General features: G+C 44.4%; 20 non-coding genes and 1 pseudogene across 20 annotated transcripts; all 21 read right to left on the bottom strand.

Moving 5' to 3' along the window:
* Window positions 1-2006: 2006 nt before the first annotated feature.
* On the bottom strand, window positions 2007-2125 carry LOC130395179 (5S ribosomal RNA). The gene has a single exon (XR_008898264.1). It is a non-coding gene; the product is annotated as a 5S ribosomal RNA (ribosomal RNA).
* Window positions 2126-2653: 528 nt separating this feature from the next.
* LOC130394971 (5S ribosomal RNA) lies at window positions 2654-2772 on the bottom strand. The gene has a single exon (XR_008898078.1). It is a non-coding gene; the product is annotated as a 5S ribosomal RNA (ribosomal RNA).
* A 528-nt stretch (window positions 2773-3300) lies between these two features.
* LOC130399651 (5S ribosomal RNA) lies at window positions 3301-3419 on the bottom strand. Its single transcript, XR_008902154.1, has one exon. It is a non-coding gene; the product is annotated as a 5S ribosomal RNA (ribosomal RNA).
* A 529-nt stretch (window positions 3420-3948) lies between these two features.
* Window positions 3949-4067, bottom strand: LOC130396066 (5S ribosomal RNA; annotated as a pseudogene).
* A 529-nt stretch (window positions 4068-4596) lies between these two features.
* On the bottom strand, window positions 4597-4716 carry LOC130394997 (5S ribosomal RNA). Its single transcript, XR_008898102.1, has one exon. It is a non-coding gene; the product is annotated as a 5S ribosomal RNA (ribosomal RNA).
* A 530-nt stretch (window positions 4717-5246) lies between these two features.
* LOC130394836 (5S ribosomal RNA) lies at window positions 5247-5365 on the bottom strand. Its single transcript, XR_008897956.1, has one exon. It is a non-coding gene; the product is annotated as a 5S ribosomal RNA (ribosomal RNA).
* Window positions 5366-5892: 527 nt separating this feature from the next.
* On the bottom strand, window positions 5893-6011 carry LOC130394391 (5S ribosomal RNA). The gene has a single exon (XR_008897555.1). It is a non-coding gene; the product is annotated as a 5S ribosomal RNA (ribosomal RNA).
* Window positions 6012-6540: 529 nt separating this feature from the next.
* LOC130395409 (5S ribosomal RNA) lies at window positions 6541-6659 on the bottom strand. The gene has a single exon (XR_008898468.1). It is a non-coding gene; the product is annotated as a 5S ribosomal RNA (ribosomal RNA).
* A 530-nt stretch (window positions 6660-7189) lies between these two features.
* Window positions 7190-7308, bottom strand: LOC130394244 (5S ribosomal RNA). Its single transcript, XR_008897422.1, has one exon. It is a non-coding gene; the product is annotated as a 5S ribosomal RNA (ribosomal RNA).
* Window positions 7309-7837: 529 nt separating this feature from the next.
* LOC130400814 (5S ribosomal RNA) lies at window positions 7838-7957 on the bottom strand. The gene has a single exon (XR_008903287.1). It is a non-coding gene; the product is annotated as a 5S ribosomal RNA (ribosomal RNA).
* Window positions 7958-8486: 529 nt separating this feature from the next.
* LOC130400733 (5S ribosomal RNA) lies at window positions 8487-8605 on the bottom strand. The gene has a single exon (XR_008903208.1). It is a non-coding gene; the product is annotated as a 5S ribosomal RNA (ribosomal RNA).
* Window positions 8606-9134: 529 nt separating this feature from the next.
* LOC130400372 (5S ribosomal RNA) lies at window positions 9135-9253 on the bottom strand. The gene has a single exon (XR_008902850.1). It is a non-coding gene; the product is annotated as a 5S ribosomal RNA (ribosomal RNA).
* A 528-nt stretch (window positions 9254-9781) lies between these two features.
* On the bottom strand, window positions 9782-9900 carry LOC130395398 (5S ribosomal RNA). Its single transcript, XR_008898458.1, has one exon. It is a non-coding gene; the product is annotated as a 5S ribosomal RNA (ribosomal RNA).
* Window positions 9901-10429: 529 nt separating this feature from the next.
* On the bottom strand, window positions 10430-10548 carry LOC130399866 (5S ribosomal RNA). The gene has a single exon (XR_008902361.1). It is a non-coding gene; the product is annotated as a 5S ribosomal RNA (ribosomal RNA).
* A 529-nt stretch (window positions 10549-11077) lies between these two features.
* LOC130395148 (5S ribosomal RNA) lies at window positions 11078-11195 on the bottom strand. Its single transcript, XR_008898236.1, has one exon. It is a non-coding gene; the product is annotated as a 5S ribosomal RNA (ribosomal RNA).
* Window positions 11196-11723: 528 nt separating this feature from the next.
* Window positions 11724-11842, bottom strand: LOC130397297 (5S ribosomal RNA). The gene has a single exon (XR_008899893.1). It is a non-coding gene; the product is annotated as a 5S ribosomal RNA (ribosomal RNA).
* A 528-nt stretch (window positions 11843-12370) lies between these two features.
* On the bottom strand, window positions 12371-12488 carry LOC130394476 (5S ribosomal RNA). Its single transcript, XR_008897630.1, has one exon. It is a non-coding gene; the product is annotated as a 5S ribosomal RNA (ribosomal RNA).
* Window positions 12489-13014: 526 nt separating this feature from the next.
* Window positions 13015-13132, bottom strand: LOC130394469 (5S ribosomal RNA). Its single transcript, XR_008897624.1, has one exon. It is a non-coding gene; the product is annotated as a 5S ribosomal RNA (ribosomal RNA).
* Window positions 13133-13660: 528 nt separating this feature from the next.
* On the bottom strand, window positions 13661-13779 carry LOC130397296 (5S ribosomal RNA). Its single transcript, XR_008899892.1, has one exon. It is a non-coding gene; the product is annotated as a 5S ribosomal RNA (ribosomal RNA).
* Window positions 13780-14306: 527 nt separating this feature from the next.
* LOC130400357 (5S ribosomal RNA) lies at window positions 14307-14425 on the bottom strand. The gene has a single exon (XR_008902836.1). It is a non-coding gene; the product is annotated as a 5S ribosomal RNA (ribosomal RNA).
* A 528-nt stretch (window positions 14426-14953) lies between these two features.
* Window positions 14954-15072, bottom strand: LOC130397295 (5S ribosomal RNA). Its single transcript, XR_008899891.1, has one exon. It is a non-coding gene; the product is annotated as a 5S ribosomal RNA (ribosomal RNA).
* Window positions 15073-15260: the final 188 nt, after the last annotated feature.

Here is a 15260-nt window from a genome sequence, read left to right as displayed (position 1 = left end):
TTCATACAGTAGCACATAAGGAGTGAGAAAGCTGCTGAGGCTCGACGTTACACTTTTACAAAAACAATCATTAGTTAGATATAAACGGCAGTAATTGATTCAGTAGGACTCCTTATCCATGTAAACGATCATTGTGACATCTGAATTCATTAATTATCTGAAATACACTGCGTGTGCGTGTGATGTTAAATGTTTGAACCAAGGTTAACGGTTAAAGTGTCAGAGAATGGGTGGTGATTTTTTGACGTCCTCCCATGATCTGGGCCCCGTTTCCCGAAAGCATCGTTAGCCTAAGTGGATCGTGAAGTGCGTCGTAAGGGCATCGTAGAGTTTTCACCGCGTTTCCCGAAAGCATCGTGGGGAACGAACGTCTTGAAAACGCTCGTAGCTAACGAGTACTCCAGGGGTGCTCGTAGGACGCTAAGAGCATCGTCAGCTATAGCCTCAGTGGCGACACCATCGGACATTCCGTCTATTGGATGCGTTTTATTAAAACGCATTGCGCCTTTATGTTCTTAGTTTGGTAATTAATAAAGATTATTAATTTATTTATTAATAAAGATGTTAAAATGGCCAAAATAAAACGGGACAGTCCAGAAAATGTTTGCGCAGGCAGGGCACTCAAAATGTGTGAGAGAAAGTGGGGGGATTTGTGCAGACTGACATAGGCTACTCATAAAACGTAGCATAAAATAATGTAAAAAATTAAATTAAATTTAAAAAAATTAAAATAAAGAAATAAAATAAATTATAAAAAACAAGCAAAGGAGCAGGCAAAAGGCTGGGATATGGTGGGGATTGGTCACGTTGACGGGAATGTTTAGTGACATGTGGGAGGGTGGAGGGGGTTAAAAAAAAGTCTCAATCACTCTTCGACGCGCATGAAAACCAGCCGCGTAGTTATGAGGGAGGCCGTCCTCACACCGATCTTCCTCGTCGTCATCGTCCTCAGCGTCCTCCGGTTCAAGCAATGCCACCCCAGCCTTAGCTGCAATGTTGTGCAACATAGCCGTCACACATATCACGGCGCATGACTTGGCCGGCGAAAACTGGAGCCCTCCGCCTGACTTGTGATGAAGGCATCTAATATAGCGCAACTTCCACCTCCCGATCGTGCGCTCAACGATGCACCGGGCCAGACGGTGGGCTTCGTTGTATTCCTCATCAATACATACCTTACCCTATTTCCGGAGGGGCTTTTATAGCCAATCAAATGATCAATCAAGGAAACCCTTATGCGGAATCAAATTAAGTCGGCTCTCTTTGCTGCGCAAAGCATGTTTCAGAAATCAGCCCATTAAGATAAATGTAGTTGTCACACAAGCAATTTTTAATTTTTTGTCATATGGAATTATTTCAGGGGGGAAAATGCCGTGAAACGCACAGTGCATTCAGGATTAGGACTGATATATGTCGGTTTAAGCCTAATCAATTGTGTTTTAATGTCTTGCTATAGCATTCATCTAATTGCAGTCTATTTTTTTCGGAGGCTACTCTGCTGTTGTCCTTGATGGGGATTTATTTTAACCCTTTTTAACACAATTTTCCTGCGACATTCCTGCGTCTCCCCCTCCTACGGAGCCCATTTCAGCACCGTGTCAGTAGACAGTTACAATCCTACGACGTCGTGAGTGCAGCGAATGCGCGTTCACGTTAAGAGGAGTTTCGGGAAACGCTCCAATGAAATTGACGATGGATCGCAAAATCCATCGTGAGAATGATCGTACGAGCGTGGATCCATCGTTATCGGGAAACGGGGCCCTGAAGTGAGCGTGCGTGTTTGTGTTGGTGAAAGTTTAAGAAATGTACAACTGTCGTTTCAGCTCTCTGGTGCTGCCTGCTGGCAGTATCACTATACTGTCCTCATGTTTCACAAAAATAGTTTTGAGAGACGTTGTCAGTTTTTGTATGTTGCTTAAATCCTCCAAAGCGGTTGGCAGTAAACATCAGGTCACGGTACGCCACGGTAGGCCACGGAGGCAATGAGCTCGAGTTTAAAAAGAAAAAGCTTACAGCACCTGGTAATCCCAGGCGGTCTCCCATCCAAGTACTAACCATGCCCGACCCTGCTTAGCTCCCGAGTTCAGACGAGATCGGGCGTGTTCAGGGTGGTATGGCCGTAAGCAATTAGTTCAGGCGCAAAACCAGGTTTTATACAGTAGCACATAAGGAGTGAGAAAGCGGCTGAGGCTTGACGTTACACTTTTACAAAAACAATCATTAGTTAGATATAAACGGCAGTAATTGATTCAGTAGGACTCCTTATCCATGTAAACGATCATTGTGACATCTGAATTCATTAATTATCTGAAATACACTGCGTGTGCGTGTGATGTTAAATGTTTGAACCAAGGTTAACGGTTAAAGTGTCAGAGAATGGGTGGTGATTTTTGACGTCCTCCCATGATCTGAAGTGAGCGTGCGTGTTTGTGTTGGTGAAAGTTTAAGAAATGTACAACTGTCGGTTCAGCTCTCTGGTGCTCCCTGCTGGCAGTATCACTATACTGTCCTCATGTTTCACAAAAACAGTTTTGAGAGACGTTGTCAGTTTTTGTATGTTGCTTAAATCCTCCAAAGCGGTTGGCAGTAAACATCAGGTCACGGTACGCCACGGTAGGCCACGGAGTCAATGAGCTCGAGTTGAAAAAGAAAAAGCTTACAGCACCTGGTATTCCCAGGCGGTCTCCCATCCATGTACTAACCAGGCCCGACCCTGCTTAGCTTCCGAGATCAGACAAGATCGGGCGTGTTCAGGGTGATATGGCCGTAAGCAATTAGTGCAGGCGCAAAACCAGGTTTTATACAGTAGCACATAAGGAGTGTGAAAGCTGCTGAGGCTCGACGTTACACTTTTACAAAAACAATCATTAGTTAGATATAAACGGCAGTAATTGATTCAGTAGGACTCCTTATCCATGTAAACGATCATTGTGACATCTGAATTCATTAATTATCTGAAATACACTGCGTGTGCGTGTGATGTTAAATGTTTGAACCAAGGTTAACAGTTAAAGTGTCAGAGAATGGGTGGTGATTTTTTGACGTCCTCCCATGATCTGAAGTGAGCGTGCGTGTTTGTGTTGGTGAAAGTTTAAGAAATGTACAACTGTCGTTTCAGCTCTCTGGTGCTCCCTGCTGGCAGTATCACTATACTGTCCTCATGTTTCACAAAAATAGTTTTGAGAGACGTTGTCAGTTTTTGTATGTTGCTTAAATCCTCCAAAGCGGTTGGCAGTAAACATCAGGTCACGGTACGCCACGGTAGGCCACGGAGTCAATGAGCTCGAGTTGAAAAAGAAAAGCTTACAGCACCTGGTATTCCCAGGCGGTCTCCCAACCAAGTACTAACCAGGCCCTACCCTGCTTAGCTTCCGAGATCAGACGAGATCGGGCGTGTTCAGGGTGGTATGGCCGTAAGCAATTAGTGCAGGCGCAAAACCAGGTTTTATACAGTAGCACATAAGGAGTGAGAAAGCTGCTGAGGCTCGACGTTACACTTTTACAAAAACAATCATTAGTTAGATATAAACGGCAGTAATTGATTCAGTAGGACTCCTTATCCATGTAAACGATCATTGTGACATCTGAATTCATTAATTATCTGAAATACACTGCGTGTGCGTGTGATGTTAAATGTTTGAACCAAGGTTAACGGTTAAAGTGTCAGAGAATGGGTGGTGATTTTTTGACGTCCTCCCATGACCTGAAGTGAGCGTGCGTGTTTGTGTTGGTGAAAGTTTAAGAAATGTACAACTGTCGGTTCAGCTCTCTGGTGCTCCCTGCTGGCAGTATCACTATACTGTCCTCATGTTTCACAAAAATAGTTTTGAGAGACGTTGTCAGTTTTTGTATGTTGCTTAAATCCTCCAAAGCGGTTGGCAGTAAACATCAGGTCACGGTACGCCACGGTAGGCCACGGAGGCAATGAGCTCGAGTTGAAAAAGAAAATGCTTTCAGCAACTGGTATTCCCAGGCAGTCTCCCTTCCAAGTACTAACCAGGCCCGACCCTGCTTAGCTTCCAAGATCAGACGAGATCGGGCATGTTCAGGGTGGTATGGCCGTAAGCAATTAGTGCAGGCGCAAAACCAGGTTTTATACAGTAGCACATAAGGAGTGAGAAAGCTGCTGAGGCTTGACGTTACACTTTTACAAAAACAATCATTAGTTAGATATAAACGGCAGTAATTTATTCAGTAGGACTCCTTATCCATGTAAACGATCATTGTGACATCTGAATTCATTAATTATCTGAAATACACTGCGTGTGCGTGTGATGTTAAATGTTTGAACCAAGGTTAACGGTTAAAGTGTCAGAGAATGGGTGGTGATTTTTTGACGTCCTCCCATGATCTGAAGTGAGCGTGCGTGTTTGTGTTGGTGAAAGTTTAAGAAATGTACAACTGTCGGTTCAGCTCTCTGGTGCTCCCTGCTGGCAGTATCACTATACTGTCCTCATGTTTCACAAAAATAGTTTTGAGAGACGTTGTCAGTTTTTGTATGTTGCTTAAATCCTCCAAAGCGGTTGGCAGTAAACATCAGGTCACGGTACGCCACGGTAGGCCACGGAGGCAATGAGCTCGAGTTGAAAAAGAAAAAGCTTACAGCACCTGGTATTCCCAGGCGGTCTCCCTTCCAAGTACTAACCAGGTCCGACCCTGCTTAGCTTCCGAGATCAGACGAGATCGGGCGTGTTCAGGGCTGGTATGGCCGTAAGCAATTAGTGCAGGCGCAAAACCAGGTTTTATACAGTAGCACATAAGGAGTGAGAAAGCTGCTGAGGCTTGACGTTACACTTTTACAAAAACAATCATTAGTTAGATATAAACGGCAGTAATTTATTCAGTAGGACTCCTTATCCATGTAAACGATCATTGTGACATCTGAATTCATTAATTATCTGAAATACACTGCGTGTGCGTGTGATGTTAAATGTTTGAACCAAGGTTAACGGTTAAAGTGTCAGAGAATGGGTGGTGATTTTTTGACGTCCTCCCATGATCTGAAGTGAGCGTGCGTGTTTGTGTTGGTGAAAGTTTAAGAAATGTACAACTGTCGGTTACAGCTCTCTGGTGCTCCCTGCTGGCAGTATCACTATACTGTCCTCATGTTTCACAAAAATAGTTTTGAGAGACGTTGTCAGTTTTTGTATGTTGCTTAAATCCTCCAAAGCGGTTGGCAGTAAACATCAGGTCACGGTACGCCACGGTAGGCCACGGAGGCAATGAGCTCGAGTTGAAAAAGAAAAAGCTTACAGCACCTGGTATTCCCAGGCGGTCTCCCTTCCAAGTACTAACCAGGTCCGACCCTGCTTAGCTTCCGAGATCAGACGAGATCGGGCGTGTTCAGGCTGGTATGGCCGTAAGCAATTAGTGCAGGCGCAAAACCAGGTTTTATACAGTAGCACATAAGGAGTGAGAAAGCTGCTGAGGCTGGACGTTACACTTTTACAAAAACAATCATTAGTTAGATATAAACGGCAGTAATTGATTCAGTAGGACTCCTTATCCATGTAAACGATCATTGTGACATCTGAATTCATTAATTATCTGAAATACACTGCGTGTGCGTGTGACGTTAATGTTTGAACCAAGGTTAACGGTTAAAGTGTCAGAGAATGGGTGGTGATTTTTTGACGTCCTCCCATGATCTGAAGTGAGCGTGCGTGTTTGTGTTGGTGAAAGTTAAAGAAATGTACAACTGTCGGTTCAGCTCTCTGGTGCTCCCTGCTGGCAGTATCACTATACTGTCCTCATGTTTCACAAAATAGTTTTGAGAGACGTTGTCAGTTTTTGTATGTTGCTTAAATCCTCCAAAGCGGTTGGCAGTAAACATCAGGTCACGGTACGCCACGGTAGGCCACGGAGTCAATGAGCTCGAGTTGAAAAAGAAAATCCTTGCAGCACCTGGTATTCCCAGGCGGTCTCCCATCCAAGTACTAACCAGGCCCGACCCTGCTTAGCTTCCGAGATCAGACGAGATCGGGCGTGTTCAGGGTGGTATGGCCGTAAGCAATTAGTGCAGGCGCAAAACCAGGTTTTATACAGTAGCACATAAGGAGTGAGAAAGCTGCTGAGGCTCGACGTTACACTCTTACAAAAACAATCATTAGTTAGATATAAACGGCAGTAATTGATTCAGTAGGACTCCTTATCCATGTAAACGATCATTGTGACATCTGAATTCATTAATTATCTGAAATACACTGCGTGTGCGTGTGATGTTAAATGTTTGAACCAAGGTTAACGGTTAAAGTGTCAGAGAATGGGTGGTGATTTTTTGACGTCCTCCCATGACCTGAAGTGAGCGTGCGTGTTTGTGTTGGTGAAAGTTTAAGAAATGTACAACTGTCGGTTCAGCTCTCTGGTGCTCCCTGCTGGCAGTATCACTATACTGTCCTCATGTTTCACAAAAATAGTTTTGAGAGACGTTGTCAGTTTTTGTATGTTGCTTAAATCCTCCAAAGCGGTTGGCAGTAAACATCAGGTCACGGTACGCCACGGTAGGCCACGGAGGCAATGAGCTCGAGTTGAAAAAGAAAAATCTTATAGCACCTGGTATTCCCAGGCGGTCTCCCATCCAAGTACTAACCAGGCCCGACCCTGCTTAGCTTCCGAGATCAAACGAGATCGGGCATGTTCAGGGTGGTATGGCCGTAATCAATTAGTGCAGGCGCAAAACCAGGTTTTATACAGTAGCACATAAGGAGTGAGAAAGCTGCTGAGGCTCAACGTTACACTTTTACAAAAACAATCATTAGTTAGATATAAACGGCAGTAATTGATTCAGTAGGACTCCTTATCCATGTAAACGATCATTGTGACATCTGAATTCATTAATTATCTGAAATACACTGCGTGTGCGTGTGATGTTAAATGTTTGAACCAAGGTTAACGGTTAAAGTGTCAGAGAATGGGTGGTGATTTTTTGACGTCCTCCCATGATCTGAAGTAGAGCGTGCGTGTTTGTGTTGGTGAAAGTTTAAGAAATGTACAACTGTCGGTTCAGCTCTCTGGTGCTCCCTGCTGGCAGTATCACTATACTGTCCTCATGTTTCACAAAAATAGTTTTGAGAGACGTGGTCAGTTTTTGTATGTTGCTTAAATCCTCCAAAGCGGTTGGCAGTAAACATCAGGTCACGGTACGCCACGGTAGGCCACGGAGGCAATGAGCTCGAGTTGAAAAAGAAAAAGCTTACAGCACCTGGTATTCCCAGGCGGTCTCCCATCCAAGTACTAACCAGGCCCGACCCTGCTTAGCTTCTGAGATCAGACGAGATCGGGCGTGTTCAGGGTGGTATGGCCGTAGGCAATTAGTGCTGGCGCAAAACCAGGTTTTATCCAGTAGCACATAAGGAGTGAGAAAGCTGCTGAGGCTCGACGTTACACTCTTACAAAAACAATCATTAGTTAGATATAAACGGCAGTAATTGATTCAGTAGGACTCCTTATCCATGTAAACGATCATTGTCACATCTGAATTCATTAATTATCTGAAATACACTGCGTGTGCGTGTGATGTTAAATGTTTGAACCAAGGTTAACGGTTAAAGTGTCAGAGAATGGGTGGTGATTTTTTGACGTCCTCCCATGATCTGAAGTGAGCGTGCGTGTTTGTGTTGGTGAAAGTTTAAGAAATGTACAACTGTCGGTTCAGCTCTCTGGTGCTCCCTGCTGGCAGTATCACTATACTGTCCTCATGTTTCACAAAAATAGTTTTGAGAGACGTTGTCAGTTTTTGTATGTTGCTTAAATCCTCCAAAGCGGTTGGCAGTAAACATCAGGTCACGGTACGCCACGGTAGGCCACGGAGTCAATGAGCTCGAGTTGAAAAAGAAAAAGCTTACAGCACCTGGTATTCCCAGGCGGTCTCCCATCCAAGTACTAACCAGGCCCGACCCTGCTTAGCTTCCGAGATCAGACGAGATCGGGCAGTGTTCAGGGTGGTATGGCCGTAAGCAATTAGTGCAGGCGCAAAACCAGGTTTTATACAGTAGCACATAAGGAGTGAGAAAGCTGCTGAGGCTCGACGTTACACTTTTACAAAAACAATCATTAGTTAGATATAAACGGCAGTAATTGATTCAGTAGGACTCCTTATCCATGTAAACGATCATTGTGACATCTGAATTCATTAATTATCTGAAATACACTGCGTGTGCGTGTGATGTTAAATGTTTGAACCAAGGTTAACGGTTAAAGTGTCAGAGAATGGGTGGTGATTTTTTGACGTCCTCCCATGATCTGAAGTGAGCGTGCGTGTTTGTGTTGGTGAAAGTTTAAGAAATGTACAACTGTCGTTTCAGCTCTCTGGTGCTCCCTGCTGGCAGTATCACTATGCTGTCCTCATGTTTCACAAAAATAGTTTTGAGAGACGTTGTCAGTTTTTGTATGTTGCTTAAATCCTCCAAAGCGGTTGGCAGTAAACATCAGGTCACGGTACGCCACGGTAGGCCACGGAGGCAATGAGCTCGAGTTGAAAAAGAAAAAGCTTACAGCACCTGGTATTCCCAGGCGGTCTCCCATCCAAGTACTAACCAGGCCCGACCCTGCTTAGCTTCCGAGATCAGACGAGATCGGGCATGTTCAGGGTGGTATGGCCGTAATCAATTAGTGCAGGCGCAAAACCAGGTTTTATACAGTAGCACATAAGGAGTGAGAAAGCTGCTGAGGCTCGACGTTACACTCTTACAAAAACAATCATTAGTTAGATATAAACGGCAGTAATTGATTCAGTAGGACTCCTTATCCATGTAAACGATCATTGTGACATCTGAATTCATTAATTATCTGAAATACACTGCGTGTGCGTGTGATGTTAAATGTTTGAACCAAGGTTAACGGTTAAAGTGTCAGAGAATGGGTGGTGATTTTTTGACGTCCTCCCATGATCTGAAGTGAGCGTGCGTGTTTGTGTTGGTGAAAGTGTAAGAAATGTACAATTGTCGGTTCAGCTCTCTGGTGCTCCCTGCTGGCAGTATCACTATACTGTCCTCATGTTTCACAAAAATAGTTTTGAGAGACGTTGTCAGTTTTTGTATGTTGCTTAAATCCTCCAAAGCGGTTGGCAGTAAACATCAGGTCACGGTACGCCACGGTAGGCCACGGAGTCAATGAGCTCGAGTTGAAAAAGAAAAAGCTTACAGCACCTGGTATTCCCAGGCGGTCTCCCATCCAAGTACTAACCAGGCCCGACCCTGCTTAGCTTCCGAGATCAGACAAGATCGGGCGTGTTCAGGGTGGTATGGCCGTAAGCAATTAGTACAGGCGCAAAACCAGGTTTTATACAGTAGCACATAAGGAGTGAGCAAGCTGCTGAGGCTTGACGTTACACTTTTACAAAAACAATCATTAGTTAGATATAAACGGCAGTAATTGATTCAGTAGGACTCCTTATCCATGTAAACGATCATTGTGACATCTGAATTCATTAATTATCTGAAATACACTGCGTGTGCGTGTGATGTTAAATGTTTGAACCAAGGTTAACGGTTAAAGTGTCAGAGAATGGGTGGTGATTTTTTGACGTCCTCCCATGATCTGAAGTGAGCGTGCGTGTTTGTGTTGGTGAAAGTTTAAGAAATGTACAACTGTCGGTTCAGCTCTCTGGTGCTCCCTGCTGGCAGTATCACTATACTGTCCTCATGTTTCACAAAAATAGTTTTGAGAGACGTTGTCAGTTTTGTATGTTGCTTAAATCCTCCAAAGCGGTTGGCAGTAAACATCAGGTCACGGTACGCCACGGTAGGCCACGGAGGCAACGAGCTCGAGTTGAAAAAGAAAAAGCTTACAGCACCTGGTATTCCCAGGCGGTCTCCCATCCAAGTACTAACCAGGCCCGACCCTGCTTAGCTTCCGAGATCAGACGACATCGCGCGTGTTCAGGGTGGCATGGCCGTAAGCAATTAGTGTAGGCGCAAAACCAGGTTTTATACAGTAGCACATAAGGAGTGAGAAAGCTGCTGAGGCTCGACGTTACACTTTTACAAAAACAATCATTAGTTAGATATAAACGGCAGTAATTGATTCAGTAGGACTCCTTATCCATGTAAACGATCATTGTGACATCTGAATTCATTAATTATCTGAAATACACTGCATGTGCGTGTGATGTTAAATGTTTGAACCAAGGTTAACGGTTAAAGTGTCAGAGAATGGGTGGTGATTTTTTGACGTCCTCCCATGATCTGAAGTGAGCGTGCGTGTTTGTGTTGGTGAAAGTTTAAGAAATGTACAACTGTCGGTTCAGCTCTCTGGTGCTCCCTGCTGGCAGTATCACTATACTGTCCTCATGTTTCACAAAAATAGTTTTGAGAGACGTTGTCAGTTTTTGTATGTTGCTTAAATCCTCCAAAGCGGTTGGCAGTAAACATCAGGTCACGGTACGCCACGGTAGGCCACGGAGTCAATGAGCTCGAGTTGAAAAAGAAAAAGCTTACAGCACCTGGTATTCCCAGGCGGTCTCCCATCCAAGTACTAACCAGGCCCGACCCTGCTTAGCTTCCGAGATCAGACGAGATCGGGCATGTTCAGGGTGGTATGGCCGTAAGCAATTAGTTCAGGCGCAAAACCAGGTTTTATACAGTAGCACATAAGGAGTGAGAAAGCTGCTGAGGCTCGACGTTACACTTTTACAAAAACAATCATTAGTTAGATATAAACGGCAGTAATTGATTCAGTAGGACTCCTTATCCATGTAAACGATCATTGTGACATCTGAATTCATTAATTATCTGAAATACACTGCGTGTGCGTGTGATGTTAAATGTTTGAACCAAGGTTAACGGTTAAAGTGTCAGAGAATGGGTGGTGATTTTTTGACGTCCTCCCATGATCTGAAGTGAGCGTGCGTGTTTGTGTTGGTGAAAGTTTAAGAAATGTACAACTGTCGGTTCAGCTCTCTGGTGCTCCCTGCTGGCAGTATCACTATACTGTCCTCATGTTTCACAAAAATAGTTTTGAGAGACGTTGTCAGTTTTTGTATGTTGCTTAAATCCTCCAAAGCGGTTGGCAGTAAACATCAGGTCACGGTACGCCACGGTAGGCCACGGAGGCAATGAGCTCGAGTTGAAAAAGATAAAGCTTACAGCACCTGGTATTCCCAGGCGGTCTCCCATCCAAGTACTAACCAGGCCTGACCCTGCTTAGCTTCCGAGATCAGACGAGATCGGCGTGTTCAGGGTGGTATGGCCGTAAGCAATTAGTGCAGGCGCAAAACCAGGTTTTATACAGTAGCAATAAGGAGTGAGAATGCTGCTGAGGCTCGACGTTACACTTTTACTAAAAACAATCATTAGTTAGATATAAACGGCAGTAATTGATTCAGTAGGACTCCTTATCCATGTAAACGATCATTGTGACATCTGAATTCATTAATTATCTGAAATACACTGCGTGTGCGTGTGATGTTAAATGTTTGAACCAAGGTTAACGGTTAAAGTGTCAGAGAATGGGTGGTGATTTTTGACGTCCTCCCATGATCTGAAGTGAGCGTGCGTGTTTGTGTTGGTGAAAGTTTAAGAAATGTACAACTGTCGGTTCAGCTCTCTGGTGCTCCCTGCTGGCAGTATCACTATACTGTCCTCATGTTTCACAAAAATAGTTTTGAGAGACGTTGTCAGTTTTTGTATGTTGCTTAAATCCTCCAAAGCGGTTGGCAGTAAACATCAGGTCACGGTACGCCACGGTAGGCCACGGAGTCAATGAGCTCGAGTTGAAAAAGAAAAAGCTTACAGCACCTGGTATTCCCAGGCGGTCTCCCATCCAAGTACTAACCAGGCCCGACCCTGCTTAGCTTCCGAGATCAGACGAGATCGGGCGTGTTCAGGGTGGTATGGCCGTAAGCAATTAGTGCAGGCGCAAAACCAGGTTTTATACAGTAGCACATAAGGAGTGAGAAAGCTGCTGAGGCTCGACGTTACACTTTTACAAAAACAATCATTAGTTAGATATAAACGGCAGTAATTGATTCAGTAGGACTCCTTATCCATGTAAACGATCATTGTGACATCTGAATTCATTAATTATCTGAAATACACTGCGTGTGCGTGTGATGTTAAATGTTTGAACCAAGGTTAACGGTTAAAGTGTCAGAGAATGGGTGGTGATTTTTTGACGTCCTCCCATGATCTGAAGTGAGCGTGCGTGTTTGTGTTGGTGAAAGTTTAAGAAATGTACAACTGTCGGTTCAGCTCTCTGGTGCTCCCTGCTGGCAGTATCACTATACTGTCCTCATGTTTCACAAAAATAGTTTGAGAGACGTTGTCAGTTTTTGTATGTTGCTTAAATCCTCCAAAGCGGTTGGCAGTAAACATCAGGTCACGGTACGCCACGGTAGGCCACGGAGGCAATGAGCTCGAGTTGAAAAAGAAAAAGCTTACAGCACCTGGTATTCCCAGGCGGTCTCCCATCCAAGTACTAACCAGGCCGACCCTGCTTAGCTTCCGAGATCAGACGAGATCGGGCGTGTTCAGGGTGGTATGGCCGTAAGCAATTAGTGCAGGCGCAAAACCAGGTTTATACAGTAGCACATAAGGAGTGAGAAAGCTGCTGAGGCTCGACGTTACACTTTTACAAAAACAATCATTAGTTAGATATAAACGGCAGTAATTGATTCAGTAGGACTCCTTATCCATGTAAACGATCATTGTGACATCTGAATTCATTAATTATCTGAAATACACTGCGTGTGCGTGTGATGTTAAATGTTTGAACCAAGGTTAACGGTTAAAGTGTCAGAGAATGGGTGGTGATTTTTTGACGTCCTCCCATGATCTGAAGTGAGCGTGCGTGTTGTGTTGGTGAAAGTTTAAGAAATGTACAACTGTCGGTTCAGCTCTCTGGTGCTCCCTGCTGGCAGTATCACTATACTGTCCTCATGTTTCACAAAAATAGTTTTGAGAGACGTTGTCAGTTTTTGTATGTTGCTTAAATCCTCCAAAGCGGTTGGCAGTAAACATCAGGTCACGGTACGCCACGGTAGCCACGGAGGCAATGAGCTCGAGGTGAAAAAGAAAAAGCTTACAGCACCTGGTATTCCCAGGCGTCTCCCATCCAAGTACTAACCAGGCCCGACCCTGCTTAGCTTCCGAGATCAGACGAGATCGGGCGTGTTCAGGGTGGTATGGCCGTAAGCAATTAGTGCAGGCGCAAAACCAGGTTTTATACAGTAGCACATAAGGAGTGAGAAAGCTGCTGAGGCTCGACGTTACACTCTTACAAAAACAATCATTAGTTAGATATAAACGGCAGTAATTGATTCAGTAGGACTCCTTATCCATGTAAACGATCATTGTGACATCTGAATTCATTAATTATCTGAAATACACTGCGTGTTCGTGTGATGTTAAATGTTTGAACCAAGGTTAACGGTTAAAGTGTCAGAGAATGGGTGGTGATTTTTGACGTCCTCCCATGATCTGAAGTGAGCGTGCGTGTTTGTGTTGGTGAAAGTTTAAGAAATGTACAACTGTCGGTTCAGCTCTCTGGTGCTCCCTGCTGGCAGTATCACTATACTGTCCTCATGTTTCACAAAAATAGTTTTGAGAGACGTTGTCAGTTTTTGTATGTTGCTTAAATCCTCCAAAGCGGTTGGCAGTAAACATCAGGTCACGGTACGCCACGGTAGGCCACGGAGTCAATGAGCTCGAGTTGAAAAAGAAAAAGCTTACAGCACCTGGTATTCCCAGGCGGTCTCCCATCCAAGTACTAACCAGGCCCGACCCTGCTTAGCTTCCGAGATCAGACGAGATCGGGCGTGTTCAGGGTGGTATGGCCGTAAGCAATTAGTGCAGGCGCAAAACCAGGTTTTATACAGTAGCACATAAGGAGTGAGAAAGCTGCTGAGGCTCGACGTTACACTTTTACAAAAACAATCATTAGTTAGATATAAACGGCAGTAATTGATTCAGTAGGACTCCTTATCCATGTAAACGATCATTGTGACATCTGAATTCATTAATTATCTGAAATACACTGCGTGTGCGTGTGATGTTAAATGTTTGAACCAAGGTTAACGGTTAAAGTGTCAGAGAATGGGTGGTGATTTTTGACGTCCTCCCATGATCTGAAGTGAGCGTGCGTGTTTGTGTTGGTGAAAGTTTAAGAAATGTACAACTGTCGGTTCAGCTCTCTGGTGCTCCCTGCTGGCAGTATCACTATACTGTCCTCATGTTTCACAAAAATAGTTTTGAGAGACGTTGTCAGTTTTTGTATGTTGCTTAAATCCTCCAAAGCGGTTGGCAGTAAACATCAGGTCACGGTACCCACGGTACGCCACGGAGTCAATGAGCTCGAGTTGAAAAAGAAAAAGCTTACCGCACCTGGTATTCCCAGGCGGTCTCCCATCCAAGTACTAACCAGGCCCGACCCTGCTTAGCTTCCGAGATCAGACGAGATCGGGCGTGTTCAGGGTGGTATGGCCGTAAGCAATTAGTGCAGGCGCAAAACCAGGTTTTATACAGTAGCACATAAGGAGTGAGAAAGCTGCTGAGGCTCGACGTTACACTTTTACAAAAACAATCATTAGTTAGATATAAACGGCAGTAATTGATTCAGTAGGACTCCTTATCCATGTAAACGATCATTGTGACATCTGAATTCATTAATTATCTGAAATACACTGCGTGTGCGTGTGATGTTAAATGTTTGAACCAAGGTTAACGGTTAAAGTGTCAGAGAATGGGTGGTGATTTTTGACGTCCTCCCATGATCTGAAGTGAGCGTGCGTGTTTGTGTTGGTGAAAGTTTAAGAAATGTACAACTGTCGGTTCAGCTCTCTGGTGCTCCCTGCTGGCAGTATCACTATACTGTCCTCATGTTTCACAAAAATAGTTTTGAGAGACGTTGTCAGTTTTGGTATGTTGCTTAAATCCTCCAAAGCGGTTGGCAGTAAACATCAGGTCACGGTACGCCACGGTAGGCCCCGGAGTCAATGAGCTCGAGTTGAAAAAGAAAAAGCTTACAGCACCTGGTATTCCCAGGCGGTCTCCCATCCAAGTACTAACCAGGCCCGACCCTGCTTAGCTTCCGAGATCAGACGAGATCGGGCGTGTTCAGGGTGGTATGGCCGTAAGCAATTAGTGCAGGCGCAAACCCAGGTTTTATACAGTAGCACATAAGGAGTGAGAAAGCTGCTGAGGCTCGACGTTACACTTTACAAAAACAATCATTAGTTAGATATAAACGGCAGTAATTGATTCAGTAGGACTCCTTATCCATGTAAACGATCATTGTGACATCTGAATTCATTAATTATCTGAAAT

The sequence above is a fragment of the Gadus chalcogrammus genome, chromosome 12, assembly GCF_026213295.1.
Source record: "Gadus chalcogrammus isolate NIFS_2021 chromosome 12, NIFS_Gcha_1.0, whole genome shotgun sequence".
NCBI classification, from domain to species: domain Eukaryota; kingdom Metazoa; phylum Chordata; class Actinopteri; order Gadiformes; family Gadidae; genus Gadus; species Gadus chalcogrammus.
Note: the sequence above shows the minus strand (reverse complement) of the source record. Positions and strands in the feature narration are given on the sequence as shown.